This window comes from Arachis stenosperma, chromosome 10 (genome assembly GCF_014773155.1).
Source record: "Arachis stenosperma cultivar V10309 chromosome 10, arast.V10309.gnm1.PFL2, whole genome shotgun sequence".
Lineage (NCBI taxonomy): Eukaryota > Viridiplantae > Streptophyta > Magnoliopsida > Fabales > Fabaceae > Arachis > Arachis stenosperma.
The window spans coordinates 17377048-17393274 of NC_080386.1; the positions used below are offsets into that span (position 1 = coordinate 17377048).

General features: G+C 41.2%; 1 non-coding gene across 1 annotated transcript; it reads left to right on the forward strand.

The window, feature by feature from the left end:
- Positions 1–10548: 10548 nt before the first annotated feature.
- On the forward strand, positions 10549–10656 carry LOC130958930 (small nucleolar RNA R71). The gene has a single exon (XR_009078030.1). It is a non-coding gene; the product is annotated as a small nucleolar RNA R71 (small nucleolar RNA).
- Positions 10657–16227: the final 5571 nt, after the last annotated feature.

Here is a 16227-nt window from a genome sequence, read left to right on the forward strand (position 1 = left end):
TTGATTCTTTTGCGTCTGTCACTAACGCCCAGCACTTGCGAGTTTGAAGTACGTCACACTCATTCATTACCGGAATCCTACTCGGAATACCACAGACAAGGTTAGACTTTCCGGATTCCCAGGATCCTACTCGGAATACCACAGACAAGGTGAGACTTTCCGGATCCTCATAAATGCCGCCATCTATCTAGCTTATACCACGAAGATTCTGTTGGGGAATCTAAGAGATACACATTCAAGCTCGGTTGCATGTAGAACGGAAGTGGTTGTCAATCACGTACGTTCATAAGTGAGAATGATAATGATCGTCATATAATCATTACATTCATCATGTTCTTGGGTACGAATGAATATCTTGGAATAAGAATAAGAGATATTTGAATAGAAGAAAATAGAATTGCATTAATACTTGAGGTACAGCAGAGCTCCACACCCTTAATCTATGGTGTGCAAAAACTCCACCGTTGAAAATACATAAGCAAAAGGTTCAGGCATGGCCGAATGGCCAGCCCCCATGTGGTCACAAGACCGAATGATCAAAGACCTGATGGTCAAAGACGTCTAATACAATAGTTAAATGTTCTATTTATAATGAACTAGCTCCTAGGGTTTACATGAGTAAGTAATTGATGCATAAATCCACTTCCGGGGCCCACTTGGTGTATGTTTGGGCTGAGCTTGATCAATCCACGAGCTGAGGTTTTTCTTGGAGTTGAACTCCGAGTTATGACGTGTTTTGGGCGTTCAACTCCGGATCATGACGTTTTTCTGGCGTTTAACTCCAGACAGCAGCATGTACTTGGCGTTCAACGCCAAGTTACGTCGTCAATCTCCGAATAAAGTATGGACTATTATATATTGCTGGAAAGCTCTGGATGTCTACTTTCCAACGCCGTTGAGAGCGCGCCAATTGGAGTTCTGTAGCTCCAGAAAATCCATTTCGAGTGCAGGGAGGTCAGATTCCAACAGCATCAGCAGTCCTTTTGTCAGCCTTCTTCAGAGTTTTGCTCAAGTCCCTCAATTTCAGCCAGAATTTACCTGAAATCACAGAAAAACACACAAACTCATAGTAAAGTCCAGAAATGTGAATTTAACATAAAAACTAATGAAAACATCCCTAAAAGTAGCTTAAACTTACTAAAAACTACCTAAAAATAATGCCAAAAAGCGTATAAATTATCCGCTTATCAATGGGATGTAGCCATTGACAACGGTGATGCCCTACATACAGCTTGCCATGGAAAGGAGTAGGAAGGATTGGATGACTGTAATAGGAAAGTAGAGATTCAAGAGGAGCACAACATCTCCATACACTTATCTGAAATTCCCACTATTAATTTACATAAGTATTTCTATCCCTCTTATTTTCTTTTTATTATTAATTTTCGAAACCCAAAAATATTTAATCTGCCTAACTGAGATTTACAAGGTAACCATAGCTTGCTTCATACCAACAATCTCTGTGGGATCGACCCTTACTCACGTAAGGTATTACTTGGATGACCCAGTACACTTGCTGGTTAAGTTGAACGGAGTTGTGAACTATGGTATTGGCATCATGTTTTTGGCGCCATTACCAGGGAATGAAAAGCAATGAATTTTGCAAAATGGAATAACAATTGAATCACAATTTCGTCCACCAGACAGCTCGACCCAGGGTATGAACAGTGCCCCTGCTTGAGCTCGGTCTTTCTGTTGAGGTCGAATTTTTGACTTCGGTTCTTTCATGATGAAGCCGAACTCAAGCATTTTATCGATTTCTTCTTTTTGTAGAATCTTTTGAATGTAGAACGTTTTCCTCTAAAGGCGCGCATTTTTATATCAGCGCTTTTGCTTTGGGTACCTTCATTAATTGGTATTAATTGCCCCGTTTTTCTCCTGGCTTTTATTTTGAATCTCTCAATCAAAAGATGGTTTCTCTTCTTTCACTTCTTCTTCGTAACTCCACCCTTTACTTTCTCATTTTCTGTTTCTTACCCAGAGTTTGTAGTGACGTCTGTTCTGCTACTGCGTTTTTGCTGATTCCAGTCTTTCATTCTTCCACTTCGAGGGGGTGGCTTTGTTGCTTCTGCTCTTCAGCTTTCTTCGAGGTTTTCTTCTATCCTCGAGGTTAGTCCCATTTCGTGTTTCCTCATTTATTTCTGATTTTGCGATGGAGTTTTCCTTTTGATCTTCCTTTTGGAGAAAGTTTGGATCTTTCTTGTTTTTATCGTGCTTGACTTGTTGCGTGCTATGGTTTTTTCTCTTTTTCGGTGCGAATCTTTTGTTTTGCTTGAATCTTTTTCTTTTGCATGTTGCCGCTGTTTCTTGGATGATGATTTTTGCTTTGATTTTGAAAAGCTTGTGCCTTTGCTATTTTTCCTTTGGTCTTTTTAGTGTTCTGATGAACTGTAGCAGTAGTGTTGGTAACTGTAGGAGCAATGCTTTTCCTGATAAAACTCTAGAAGGGTGGATTTTCTGCGTTTTTTGCTTCCTTTGCTTTATTTTCTGGACTTTTATTCTGATGAGTGCCGAGATGTAGATTGTAGAAATGATTTTTGAGGACCCGACCCTTCTTTGTTTACTGCCTCCAAGGGATTCTCCAAGACTTCTTCTCTTAGGTCTTGGGGTTTTTCCCTTTTTGGTTAATCCGTCCGTTTGAGATGTTTTGACCCGTGTCCGAGATGTTTTTAAGTAATCCACTCTTCTTTTCTTTTTTGTAGGATTTAGTTGGCCTCATGTCTTCCCGAAATAACATTGTAGAGATGCCTTCCCAGGTTCCTGCGGGTATGGCCGATTGGGTGGACTCCATGGTTCTCCTGTGTGTCTCGCTGGCTGATTCTGAGTTTTGTGCTCAGCTTAGGCAGTTTCATAGTGTCTGTAGCAATTCTGGTGATGAGAAGAACTATGAACTTGTCTCTCCTTCTTCTGATGAGAGAGTCTGTTTTTCAACTCGGGTTGTTGATGGTTGCCCCTTCTTTTATGTTTATGACTTTTTCTTTGGTCCGCTGGGTATTACTCTTCCTTTTACTCAATTTGAAACCGACCTGTTATGGTCTTGTAATATTGCCCCCTCTCAACTTCACCCTAATTCCTGGGATTTTATAAAGATTTTTCAATTGTTGTGCAATGGTTTTGGTGTCCCTGCTTCCCAATCTCTCTTTTTCTATCTGTTTGTTTTAACTAAGCCCGGAGTGGTAAAAAAGAAGGCAGCTTGGGTCTCCTTTCGCTCTACCCAAGGAAAGAAGGTCTTTTCCATGTTTGATGAGTCATTCCATGATTTTAAAAACTACTTTTTCAAGGTCCGAGCTGTTGAAGGAGCTCGCCCCTTTTTTCTGAACGAAAATGATGAGCCTGCCTTTCCCCTGGAATGGCAAAAGGATGTGAGGGTCTCCAGGTACTCTTGGGACATGTTGGATGAGGCTGAGCGGGCCTTTGTGACTGTTTTGGAAGTGCGCTGGGGTCAGCCTCCCCATCTTGATACAAAGAAATTTCTAACCAATCCTTCTCTTCTTCAAACTGAACTGGGTATCTTTGTGTTTTCTTTGCTATCTGTTTATGTTTACTTGTAGCTGTATCTCCGACTTGTTCGATTTGTACCTTGACTTCTGTTTTATTTTGCAGAGGCAATGAAGAATAACGAATCCATGAAGGCTTTTAAGAGGGCACAGAAGGCGACTGCTGCCAGGAATTTTGCCGCCAAGGCGGCGGGGGAGGGGTCCTCCCAAGTGCGCGAGAAGCCATCAGTCCCGAGTTCTCCCATAGTGAAGAAAGCGATTCCGACACCTTGGGTCCGTTTGGTGGATCCTCATCCTGCTTCTGCCATTCCATCTGCTGCCCCTCCAAGTAAAAAACAAAAGACGGTTGAGCCCTTCGACCTTAATGCCCCTGACTTCAATGTCATCGAGTTCATAGTTCAACAAATTGGGCCCTATGGTACCCTTTCGATGGATGATGTGTCCATCCTCCATCATTTGGAATTTATGGCCCGGAATCACGTGCAGATGGCGTTTATGGCGGCCGCAATACACCGGACTGCTCAAAGTCTCCCTCTTCATGCCACCAAGGCATTTATGGAGGAGGCAAAGCAAGAGTTTGACCGGATGAAGGGGCTGAAGGAGGAGCTCGAATTAAAGGTGACCAAGTTAGAGAAGGATCTAGAGAATGAGAAGGCGGGTTCCCTTTCATTGGCGGCTTCTTTGAGGTTGGCCGAGGACACAGCTCTGATGCATAAAGATAGTTATGTTACAACTTATCGGGAGGTGATTGGTGCGCGAAATTGTGAACTATACTTTTTCACAACTCTCATAATCCCTGGTAATGGCTCCAAAAACGTGGCAGCCCAATACCATGGCATTACACAACTTCGCACAACTAACCAGCAAGTGCACTGGGTCGTCCAAGTAATAAACCTTACGTGAGTAAGGGTCGATCCCACGGAGATTGTTAGTATTGAAGCAAGCTATGGTCATCTTGTAAATCTTAGTCAGGCAAACTCAGATATATATGGTGATGAACGAAAATAACATAAAAGATAAAGATAGTGATACTTATGTAATTCATTGGTAGGAACTTCAGATAAGCGCATGAAGATGCCTTCCCTTCCGTCTCTCTGCTTTCCTACTGTCTTCATCCAACCCTTCTTACTCCTTTCCATGGCAAGCTCGTATAGGGTCTCACTGTTGTCAGCAGCTACCTCCCATCCTCGCAGTGAAAGCTAATGCTCAATACTCTGTCACAGTACGGCCAATCACCGGTTCGGTTTCCTCCCCTACCGGAATAGAATAACTCTTTTGCGTCTATCACTAACGCCCAGTAGGTTACAGGTTTGAAGCACGTCACAGTCATTCAGTCATTGAATCCTACTCAGAATACCACAGACAAGGTTAGACCTTCCGGATTCTCTTGAATGCTGCCATCAGTTCTTGCCTATACCACGAAGACTTTGATCTCACGGAATGGTTGGCTCGTTTGTCAGGCGAGCACTCGGTTGTCAGGCGATCAACCATGCATCGTGCAATCAGGAATCCAAGAGATATTCACTAAGCCTCAGATGCTTGTATATCAAGAATGGTTGTCAGTCACCTTGTCCATGAGTAAGAATGGTGATGGGCGTCAATCATCACCTTCATCATGTTGAAGAACAAGTGATATCTTGGATAAAGAACAAGCGGAATTGAATGGAAGAACAATAGTAATTGCATTAATACTCGAGGTACAGCAGAACTCCACACCTTAATCTATGGTGTGTAGAAACTCCACCGTTGAAAATACATAAGCATAAGGTCTAGGCATGGCCGAATGGCCAGCCTCCCAATGATCTAAGAACTAAAATGTCCAAAGATGATCTAGAGATCTAAAAGTGATCAAAAGATTTCCATCCAATAGTAAAAGGTCCTACTTATAAGAAACTAGTAGCCTAGGGTGTACAGAAATGAGTAAATGACATAAAAATCCTCTTCCGGGCCCACTTGGTGTGTGCTTGGGCTGAGCAATGAAGCAATTTCGTGTAGAGACTCTTCTTGGAGTTAAACGCCAGCTTTGGTGCCAGTTTGGGCGTTTAACTCCCATTTGGGTGCCAGTTCCAGCGTTTAACGCTGGGATTCCTTGAGGTGACTTTGAACGCCGGTTTGGGCCATCAAATCTTGGGCAAATTATGAACTATTATATATTGCTGGAAAGCCCAGGATGTCTACTTTCCAACGCCGTTGAGAGCGCGCCAATTGGGCTTCTGTAGCTCCAGAAAATCCGCTTCGAATGCAGGGAGGTCAGAATCCAACAGCATCTGCAGTCCTTTTTGGTCTCAGGATCAGATTTTTGCTCAGGTCCCTCAATTTCAGCCAGAAAATACCTGAAATCACAGAAAAACACACAAACTCATAGTAAAGTCCAGAAAAGTAAATTTTAATTAAAAACTAATAAAAATATACTAAAAACTAACTATATCATATCAAAAATATACTAAAAACAATGCCAAAAAGTATACAAATTATCCGCTCATCACAACACCAAACTTAAATTGTTGCTTGTCCTCAAGTAACTGAGAATCAAATAAGATAAAAAGAAGAGAATATGCAATGAATTCCAAAAACATCTGTGAAGATCAGTATTAATCAGATGAGCGGGGCTTTTAACTTTTTGCCTCCGAACAGTTTTGGCATCTCACTCTATCCTTTGAAATCCAGAATGGTTGGCTTCTTTAGGAACTTAGAATCCAGATAGTGTTAATGATTCTCTTAGTAAAGTATGATGATTCTTGAACATAGCTATTTATTGAGTCTTGGCTGTGGCCCAAAGCACTCTGTCTTCCAGTATTACCACCGGATACATACATGCCACAGACACATAATTGGGTGAACCTTTTCAGATTGTGACTCAGCTTTGCTAAAGTCCCCAATTAGAGGTGTCCAGGGTTCTTAAGCACACTCTTATTGCCTTGGATCACAACTCTTATTCCTTTCTCTCTTTTTTTTTCGTTTTTTTCTCTTTTTTTTTTTCGGTTTTTTTTTTTTTTTTGAAATGCTTTTTCTTGCTTCAAGAATCATTTTATTGATTTTTCAGATCCTCAGTAACATGTCTCCTTTTTCATCATTCTTTCAAGAGCCAACATTCATGAACCACAAATTCAAAAGACATATGCACTGTTTAAGCATACATTCAGAGAACAAAAATATTGCCACCACATCAAAATAATTAAACTATTATAAAATTCAAAATTCATGCAATTCTTTCTTTTATCAATTAGGCACGTTTTTATTGAAGAAAGGTGATGGATTCATAGGACATTCATAACTTTAAGGCATAGACACCAAGACACTAATGATCATAAGACACAAACATGGATAAACATAAGCATTAAAATTCGAAAAACAGAAGAACAATAACAAGGAAATCAAAGAACGGGTCCACCTTAGTGATGGCGGCTCTTTCTTGCTCTTGAAGATCCTATGGAGTGCTTGAGCTCCTCAATGTCTCTTCCTTGTCTTTGTTGCTCCTCCCTCATGATTCTTTGATCTTCTCTAATTTCATGAAGGATGATGGAGTGTTCTTGATGCTCCACCCTCAGTTGTCCCATGTTGGAACTTAGTTCTCCTAGGGAGGTGTTTAGCTGCTCCCAATTGTTTTGTGGAGGAAAATTCATCCCTTGAGGAATCTCAGGGATCTCATGATGAGTGAGATCTCTTGTGTACTCCATCCTTTTTTTGGTGATGGGCTTGTCCTCATCAATGGGAATGTCTCCCTCTATGTCAACTCCAACTGAATAACAGAGGTGACAAATGAGATGAGGAAAGGCTAACCTTGCCAAGGTGGAGGTCTTGTCCGCCACCTTATAGAGTTCTTGGGCTATAACCTCATGAACCTCTACTTCTTCTCCAATCATGATACTATGGATCATGATGGCCCGGTCTATGGTAACTTCGGACCGGTTGCTAGTGGGGATGATTGAGCGTTGTATGAACTCTAACCATCCTCTAGCCACGGGCTTGAGGTCATGCCTTCTCAATTGGACCGGCTTTCCTCTTGAATCTTGCTTCCATTGTGCGCCCTCTTCACATATGACTGTGAGGACTTGGTCCAACCTTTGATCAAAGTTGACCCTTCTAGTGTAAGGATGCTCATCTCCTTGCATCATAGGCAAGTTGAACGCCACCCTCACACTCTCCGGACTAAAATCCAAGTATTTCCCCGAACCATAGTGAGATAATTCTTTGGATTCGGGTTCACACTTTGGTCATGGTTCTTTGTGATCCATGCATTGGCATAGAACTCTTGAACCATCAAGATTCCGACTTGTTGAATGGGATTGGTAAGAACTTCCCAACCTCTTCTTCGGATCTCATGGCGGATCTCCGGATATTCACCCTTTTTGAGTGAAAAGGGGACCTCGGAGATCACCTTCTTCAAGGCCACAACTTCATAGAAGTGGTCTTGATGCACCCTTGAGAGGAATCTATCCATCTCCAATGACTCGGAGGTGGAAGCTTTTGCCTTCCCTTTCCTCTTTTTAGAGGTTTCTCCGGCCTTGGATGCCATAAATGGTTATGGAAAAACAAAAAGCAACGCTTTTACCACACCAAACTTAAAATGTTTGCTCGTCCTCGAGCAAAAGAAGAAAGAAGAGAGTAGAAGAAGAAGAAATGAGGAAGAAGGGAGATGGTAGTGTGTTCGGCCAAGAAGGGTAAGAAAGGGGGTTTAGGTTGTGTGAAAATGAAGAGTTGAAGAAGGGTATTTATAGGAGAGAGGGGGGTAAAGGTTCGGCCATTATGGGTGGGTTTGGGAGGGAAAGTGGTTTGAATTTGAAGGGTGAGGTTGGTGGGGTTTTATGAAGGATGGATGTGAGTGGTGAAGAGAAAGATGGGATTTGATAGGTGAGGGGTTTTTGGAGAAGAGGTGTTGAGGTGATTGGTGAATGGGGGAAGAAGAGAGAGAGTGATGGTAGGGTCCTGTGGGGTCCACAGATCCTGTAGTGTCAAGGAAAAGTCATCCCTGCACCAAATGTTGCTCAAAATCACGTTTTGAGCCATTTCTGGCGTTAAACGCTGGGCTGGTGCCCATTCCTGGCGTTTAACGCCAGGTTCTTGCCCTTTACTGGCGTTTAACGCCAGTCTGGTGCCCCTTTCTGGCGTTAAACGCCCAGAATGGTGCCAGACTGGGCGTTAAACGCCCAACAGCTAGCATTACTGGCGTTTGAACGCCAGTTTCTTCTCCTCCAGGGTGTGCTGTTTTTCATTCTGTTTTTGCTTTTTTCATTGTTTTTGTGACTTCTTATGATCATCAACCTACAAAAAAGATAAAATAACAAAAGAAAATAATTAATTATAAAACATTGGGTTGCCTCCCAACAAGCGCTTCTTTAATGTCATTAGCTTGACAGAGGGCTCTCATGGAGCCTCAGAAATGCTCAGAACCGTGTTGAAACCTCCCAACACCAAACTTAGAGTTTGAATGTGGGGGTTCAACACCAAACTTAGAGTTTGGTTGTAGCCTCCCAACACCAAACTTAGAGTTTGACTGTGGGGGCTCTGTTTGGCTCTGTTTTGAGAGGAGCTCTTCATGCTTCCTCTCCATGATGACAGAGGGATATCCTTGGGCATTAAACACCAAGGATTTTTCATTCACTTGAATGATTAACTCTCCTCTGTCAACATCAATCACAGCCTTTGCTGTGGCTAGGAAGGGGCTGCCAAGGATGATGGATTCATCCATGCACTTCCCAGTCTCTAGGACTATGAAATCAGTAGGAATGTACTGGTCTTCAACTTTAACCAGAACATCCTCTACAAGTCCATGGGCTTGTTTTCTTGAGTTGTCTGCCATCTCTAATGAGATTCTTGCAGCTTGCACCTCTAAGATCCCTAATTTCTCCATTACAGAGAGGGGCATGAGGTTCACACTTGACCCTAAGTCACACAAGGCCTTCTTGAAGGTCATGGTGCCTATGGTACAAGGTATAGAAAACTTCCCAGGATCCTGCCTCTTTTGAGGCAGTTTCTGCCTAGACAAGTCATCCAGTTCTTTGGTGAGCAAGGGAGGTTCATGCTCCCAAGTCTCATTTCCAAATAACTTGTCATTTAGTTTCATGATTGCTCCAAGGTATTTAGCAACTTGCTCTTTAGTAACATACTCATCCTCTTCAGAGGAAGAATACTCATCAGAGCTCATGAATGGCAGAAGTAAGTCCAATGGAATCTCTATGGTCTCATTTAGAGCCTCAGATTCCCATTGTAACTCAGAGGAGATTGGTACACGCCCACTGAGGTCTTCCTCAGTGGCGTCCTCCTCCTCTCTTTCCTCTCCATATTCGGCCATGTCTATGGCTTTGCACTCTCCTTTTGGATTTTCTTCTGTATTACTTGGGAGAGTACTAGGAGGGAGTTCAGTAACTTTCTTGCTCAGCTGACCCACTTGTCCTTCCAAATTTCTGATGGAGGACCTTGTTTCATTCATGAAACTTTGAGTGGTCTTTATTAGATCAGAGACCATTGTTGCTAAGTCAGAAGTATTCTGCTTAGAACTCTCTGTCTGTTGCTGAGAAGATGATGGAAAAGGCTTGCTATTGCTAAACCTGTTTCTTCCACCATTATTGTTATTGAAACCTTGTTGAGGTCTCTCTTGATTCTTCCATGAGAAATTTGGGTGATTTCTCCATGAAGAATTATAGGTGTTTCCATAGGGTTCTCCTAGGTAATTCACCTCTTCCATGGAAGGGTTCTCAGGATCATAAGCTTCTTCCTCAGATGAAGCATCCTTAGTACTGTTTGGTGCATTTTGCATTCCAGACAGACTTTGAGAAATCAAATTGACTTGTTGAGTCAATATTTTATTCTGAGCCAATATGGCATTCAGAGTGTCAATCTCAAGAACTCCTCTCTTCTGACTAGTCCCATTGTTCACAGGATTCCTTTCAGAAGTGTACATGAATTGGTTATTTGCAACCATTTCAATCAATTCTTGAGCTTCTGCAGGCGTCTTCTTCAGATGAAGAGATCCTCCAGCAGAGCTATCCAAGGACAGCTTAGATAGTTCAGAGAGACCATCATAGAAAATACCTATGATGCTCCATTCAGAAAGCATGTCTGAAGGACATCTTCTGATTAATTGTTTGTATCTTTCCCAAGCTTCATAGAGGGATTCTCCATCCTTCTGTCTGAAGGTTTGGACTTCCACTCTAAGCTTACTCCATCTTTGTGGTGGAAAGAACTTTTCCAAGAAGGCATTGACTAGCTTTTCCCAAGAGTCCAGGCTTTCTTTAGGTTGAGAATCCAACCATATTCTAGCTCTGTCTCTTACAGCAAAAGGGAATAGCATCAGTCTATAGACCTCAGGGTTAACCCCATTAGTCTTGACTGTGTCACAGATTTGCAAGAATTCAGCTAAAAACTGATGAGGATCTTCCATTGGAAGTCCATGGAACTTGCAATTCTGTTGCATTAGAGAAACTAATTGAGGCTTAAGCTCAAAGTTGTTTGCTCCAATGGCAGGGATAGAGATGCTTCTCCCATAGAAGTCGGGAGTAGGTACAGTAAAGTCACCCAGCACCTTCCTTGCATTGTTGGCATTGTTGTTGTTTTCGGCTGCCATGGGTTCTTCTTCTTTGAAGAATTCGGTCAGGTCCTCTAAAGAGAGTTGTGCTTTGGCTTCTCTTAGCTTTCTCTTCAAGGTCCTTTCGGGTTCAGGATCAGCTTCAACAAGAATGCCTTTGTCTCTGCTCCTGCTCATATGAAAGAGAAGAGAAAAAGAAAATGTGGAATCCTCTATGTCACAGTATAGAGATTCCTTGAAATGTCAGAGGAAAAGAGAAATAGAAAGAAGAAGGAGAAGAAGAATTCGAACTTTAATTAGATAAGGTTCGAATTGTGCATTTAGAAGGAGTGGTACTCCATAAATAGAAGGATGTGAGAAGGAGGGAAGAGGATTTTCGAAAATTCAATTAAAAGATTTTGAAAACATTTTGAAAATTTGATTGATAATTTTCGAAAATTGAAAGTGGAAGAGAAATCAAGTGATTTTTGAAAAAGATTTTGAAATTAGAAACTAAAAAGATTTGATTGAAAACTAATTTGAAAAAGATATGATAAAAAAATATGATTGAAAGGTTATTGTCTTAAAAAGATGTGATTGAGAAGATATGATTTGAAAACCATTTTAAAAGATATGTTTTGAAAATTATTTTAAAAGATTTGATTTGGAAAATTAGTGACTTGCCTAACAAGAAAAGATATGATTCAAACATAAAACCTTCCTTAACAGAAAAGGCAAAAAATGTTCAATCAAATCATTAATTGTTAGTAAGTATCTTTGAAAGGAAAGAAATTAATTTTGAAAACATTTGAGTGAAAAGATTTGATTTGAAAAAGATTTGATTTTGAAAAACTTGAAAAAAAATTGATTTGAAAACAAAATCTTCCCCCTAGCACCATCCTGGCGTTAAACGCCCAGAATGGTATACATTCTGGCGTTTAACGCCCAAAATGCTACCTTTTTGGGCGTTAAACGCCCAACCAGGTGCCCTGGCTGGCGTTTAAACGCCAGTCTGCCTTCTTCACTGGGCATTTTTGAATGCTCAGCTTTTTCTGTATAATTCCTCTGCAGTGTGTTCTGAATCTTCAATCCCTTGTATCATTGACTTGAAAAGACACAAATTAAAAATATTTTTGGATTTTTAATAATTAAAATGCAACAAGAATCAAATAACAATGCATGCAAGACACCAAACTTAGCAGTTTGTATACTACTGACACTAATGAACTGAAAATGCATATGAGACACACAAAATACTCAAGTCAATAGAATTCAAAGATCAGAGCAAGTGAATTATCAAGAACATCTTGAAGATCACTAAGACATATGAATGCATGCAATTGACACCAAACTTAGGATGAGACACTAGACTCAAACAAGAAATATTTTTGAATTTTATGATTTTTTTTAGTTTTTTAATTTTTTTGTGTTTTTCGAAAATTAAGTGGAAAAAGAAGGTATCAAAATTCTTAATGAGAATTCCAGGAATCAGTGCAATGCTAGTCTAAGACTCCGGTCCAGGAATTAGACATGGCTTCACAGCCAGCCAAGCTTCCAAAGAAAGCTTCAGTCCAAAACACTAGACATGACCAAAGGTCAGCCAAGCCTTAGCAAATCACTGCTCCAAAAGCAAGATTGATACGAAATCAACAAGCTCTTGTGGTGATAAGTTGAAACCTCGGTCCAATCAGATTAGACATGGCTTCTCAGCCAGCCAGATTTCAACAAATCATCATGAAACTCTAGAATTCATCTTCAAGAATTTCGAAAAAAAATACCTAATCTAAGCAACAAGATGAACCGTCAGTTGTCCAGCCTGAACAATCCCGGGCAATAACACCAAAAATTTGATGTTGTTGCCGGATCTTGGCACTGATGTTACCAAAGGCTTGCTCAAAACTAGAACAATCCCCGGCAACGGCGCCAAAAACTTGGTGCGCGAAATTGTGAACTATACTTTTTCACAACTCTCATAATCCCTGGTAATGGCTCCAAAAACGTGGCAGCCCAATACCATGGCATTACACAACTTCGCACAACTAACCAGCAAGTGCACTGGGTCGTCCAAGTAATAAACCTTACGTGAGTAAGGGTCGATCCCACGGAGATTGTTAGTATTGAAGCAAGCTATGGTCATCTTGTAAATCTTAGTCAGGCAAACTCAGATATATATGGTGATGAACGAAAATAACATAAAAGATAAAGATAGTGATACTTATGTAATTCATTGGTAGGAACTTCAGATAAGCGCATGAAGATGCCTTCCCTTCCGTCTCTCTGCTTTCCTACTGTCTTCATCCAACCCTTCTTACTCCTTTCCATGGCAAGCTCGTATAGGGTCTCACTGTTGTCAGCAGCTACCTCCCATCCTCGCAGTGAAAGCTAATGCTCAATACTCTGTCACAGTACGGCCAATCACCGGTTCGGTTCCCTCCCCTACCGGAATAGAATAACTCTTTTGCGTCTGTCACTAACACCCAGTAGGTTACAGGTTTGAAGCACGTCACAGTCATTCAGTCATTGAATCCTACTCAGAATACCACAGACAAGGTTAGACCTTCCGGATTCTCTTGAATGCTGCCATCAGTTCTTGCCTATACCACGAAGACTCTGATCTCACGGAATGGTTGGCTCGTTTGTCAGGCGAGCACTCGGTTGTCAGGCGATCAACCATGCATCGTGCAATCAGGAATCCAAGAGATATTCACTAAGCCTCAGATGCTTGTAGAACAAGAATGGTTGTCAGTCACCTTGTTCATGAGTAAGAATGGTGATGGGCGTCAATCATCACCTTCATCATGTTGAAGAACAAGTGATATCTTGGATAAAGAACAAGCGGAATTGAATGGAAGAACAATAGTAATTGCATTAATACTCGAGGTACAGCAGAGCTCCACACCTTAATCTATGGTGTGTAGAAACTCCACCGTTGAAAATACATAAGCATAAGGTCTAGGCATGGCCGAATGGCCAGCCTCCCAATGATCTAAGAACTAAAATGTCCAAAGATGATCTAGAGATCTAAAAGTGATCAAAAGATTTCCATCCAATAGTAAAAGGTCCTACTTATAAGAAACTAGTAGCCTAGGGTGTACAGAAATGAGTAAATGACATAAAAATCCTCTTCCGGGCCCACTTGGTGTGTGCTTGGGCTGAGCAATGAAGCAATTTCGTGTAGAGACTCTTCTTGGAGTTAAACGCCAGCTTTGGTGCCAGTTTGGGCGTTTAACTCCCATTTGGGTGCCAGTTCCAGCGTTTAACGCTGGGATTCCTTGAGGTGACTTTGAACGCCGGTTTGGGCCATCAAATCTTGGGCAAAGTATGGACTATTATATATTGCTGGAAAGCCCAGGATGTCTACTTTCCAACGCCGTTGAGAGCGCGCCAATTGGGCTTCTGTAGCTCCAGAAAATCCGCTTCGAATGCAGGGAGGTCAGAATCCAACAGCATCTGCAGTCCTTTTTGGTCTCAGGATCAGATTTTTGCTCAGGTCCCTCAATTTCAGCCAGAAAATACCTGAAATCACAGAAAAACACACAAACTCATAGTAAAGTCCAGAAAAGTAAATTTTAATTAAAAACTAATAAAAATATACTAAAAACTAACTATATCATATCAAAAACATACTAAAAACAATGCCAAAAAGTATACAAATTATCCGCTCATCAGTGATGCATTTGAGGGAGGAGTTGGACAGTGCTCGGGAGGATTATTCTGAGCTCCAGGGTCATCTCGTCAGCAGCGTGACTACTGCTTATGAGAACTTGAAGGAGCAAGTTCGGGTCATTGCTCCCGAGGCCGATCTCACCCTTTTCAGTTTAGATAATGTTGTTAGAGATGGCAAGATTGTCCCTGATGACGAGGGTGATGATGACGCTGATCCTCCTCCTGTGTCCTCTGCCAAAGTGTCGACTACTTCTGCTCCTCCGGTTGCACCTGGTTCGGATTGCCAAGTTCTGAACCGGGAGGATGGAACTGTAGATGCCGTGCCTATTCAGACTCGTCCTCCTTCTCCTTGTCCTGATGATGCTCCCGATGTTTGCTGATCTTTTTCTGGATTCTCATGTTAGTTGGCCCAGCTTGTGGGCTCTTAAAACTTTTTTATTTATTTGCTGACGTTTTCTGGTTGTTTTGTCTGGCAACCTTTTGAAAAACAAAAGTAGCTCGTTATCCTTTTTTGATGGCTTTCGAGGCTTTTAAAACTTTGTAGATCATATCAAGGTTTTTGATATTTTCTTCTGTTTTCTGAGAATGTTGGTCCTTGCAATTTGATCTTTTTGGATTGCCTCGTGCTTATCGTTTGTAGCTTGGATCCTCTGTATTTGTGTGGATTTTCCTCGTTTTTGTAGGTATTTTTGATGTTTCTCCAACTGATTTCTTTGTGTTGATTCCCTTTATTTCTGTAATCCTCTTTCCTGGACCTTCGTTAGGTCTCTTTCAGGGATTACTTTTGTTCGTAGGAGTCCGACTTCATTTAGGTCGGTCTCTTCTGAGTTATATCTGTAATCCTCTTTCTCGGATCTTTATCAGATCTCTTTCAGGGGTTACTTGTATACCTTTTCAGTAGCAGGAGTTCGACTTCGTTATGTCGGTCTCCTTTAAGTTATAGCGTAATCCTCTTTCTTGGATCTTTATCAGATCTCTTTCAGGGACTACATGTATAACTTTTTAGTGATAGGAGTCCGACTTGGTTATGTCGGTCTCCTTTAAGTTATTTTTCGTAGTCCTCTTTCTATGATCTTTGTCAGATCTCTTTCAGGGACTACCTGTATAACTCTTTTAATGGTAGGAGTCCGACTTGGTTATGTCGGTCTCCTTTAAGTTATTTTTCATAGTCCTCTTTTTTGGATCTTTGTCAGATCTCTTTCAGGGACTACTTGTATAACTCTTTTAATGGTAGGAGTCCGACTTGGTTATGTCGGTCTCCTTTAAGTTATTTTTCGTAGTCCTCTTTTTTGGATCTTTGTTAGATCTCTTTCAGGGACTACTTGTATAACTCTTTTAATGGTAGGAGTCCGACTTGGTTATGTCGGTCTCCTTTAAGTTATTTTTCGTAATCCTCTTTTTTGGATCTTTGTCAGATCTCTTTCAGGGACTACTTGTATAACTCTTTTAATGGTAGGAGTCCGACTTGGTTATGTCGGTCTCCTTTAAGTTATTTTTCGTAGTCCTCTTTTTTGGATCTTTGTCAGATCTCTTTCAGGGACTACTTGTATAACTTTTTAG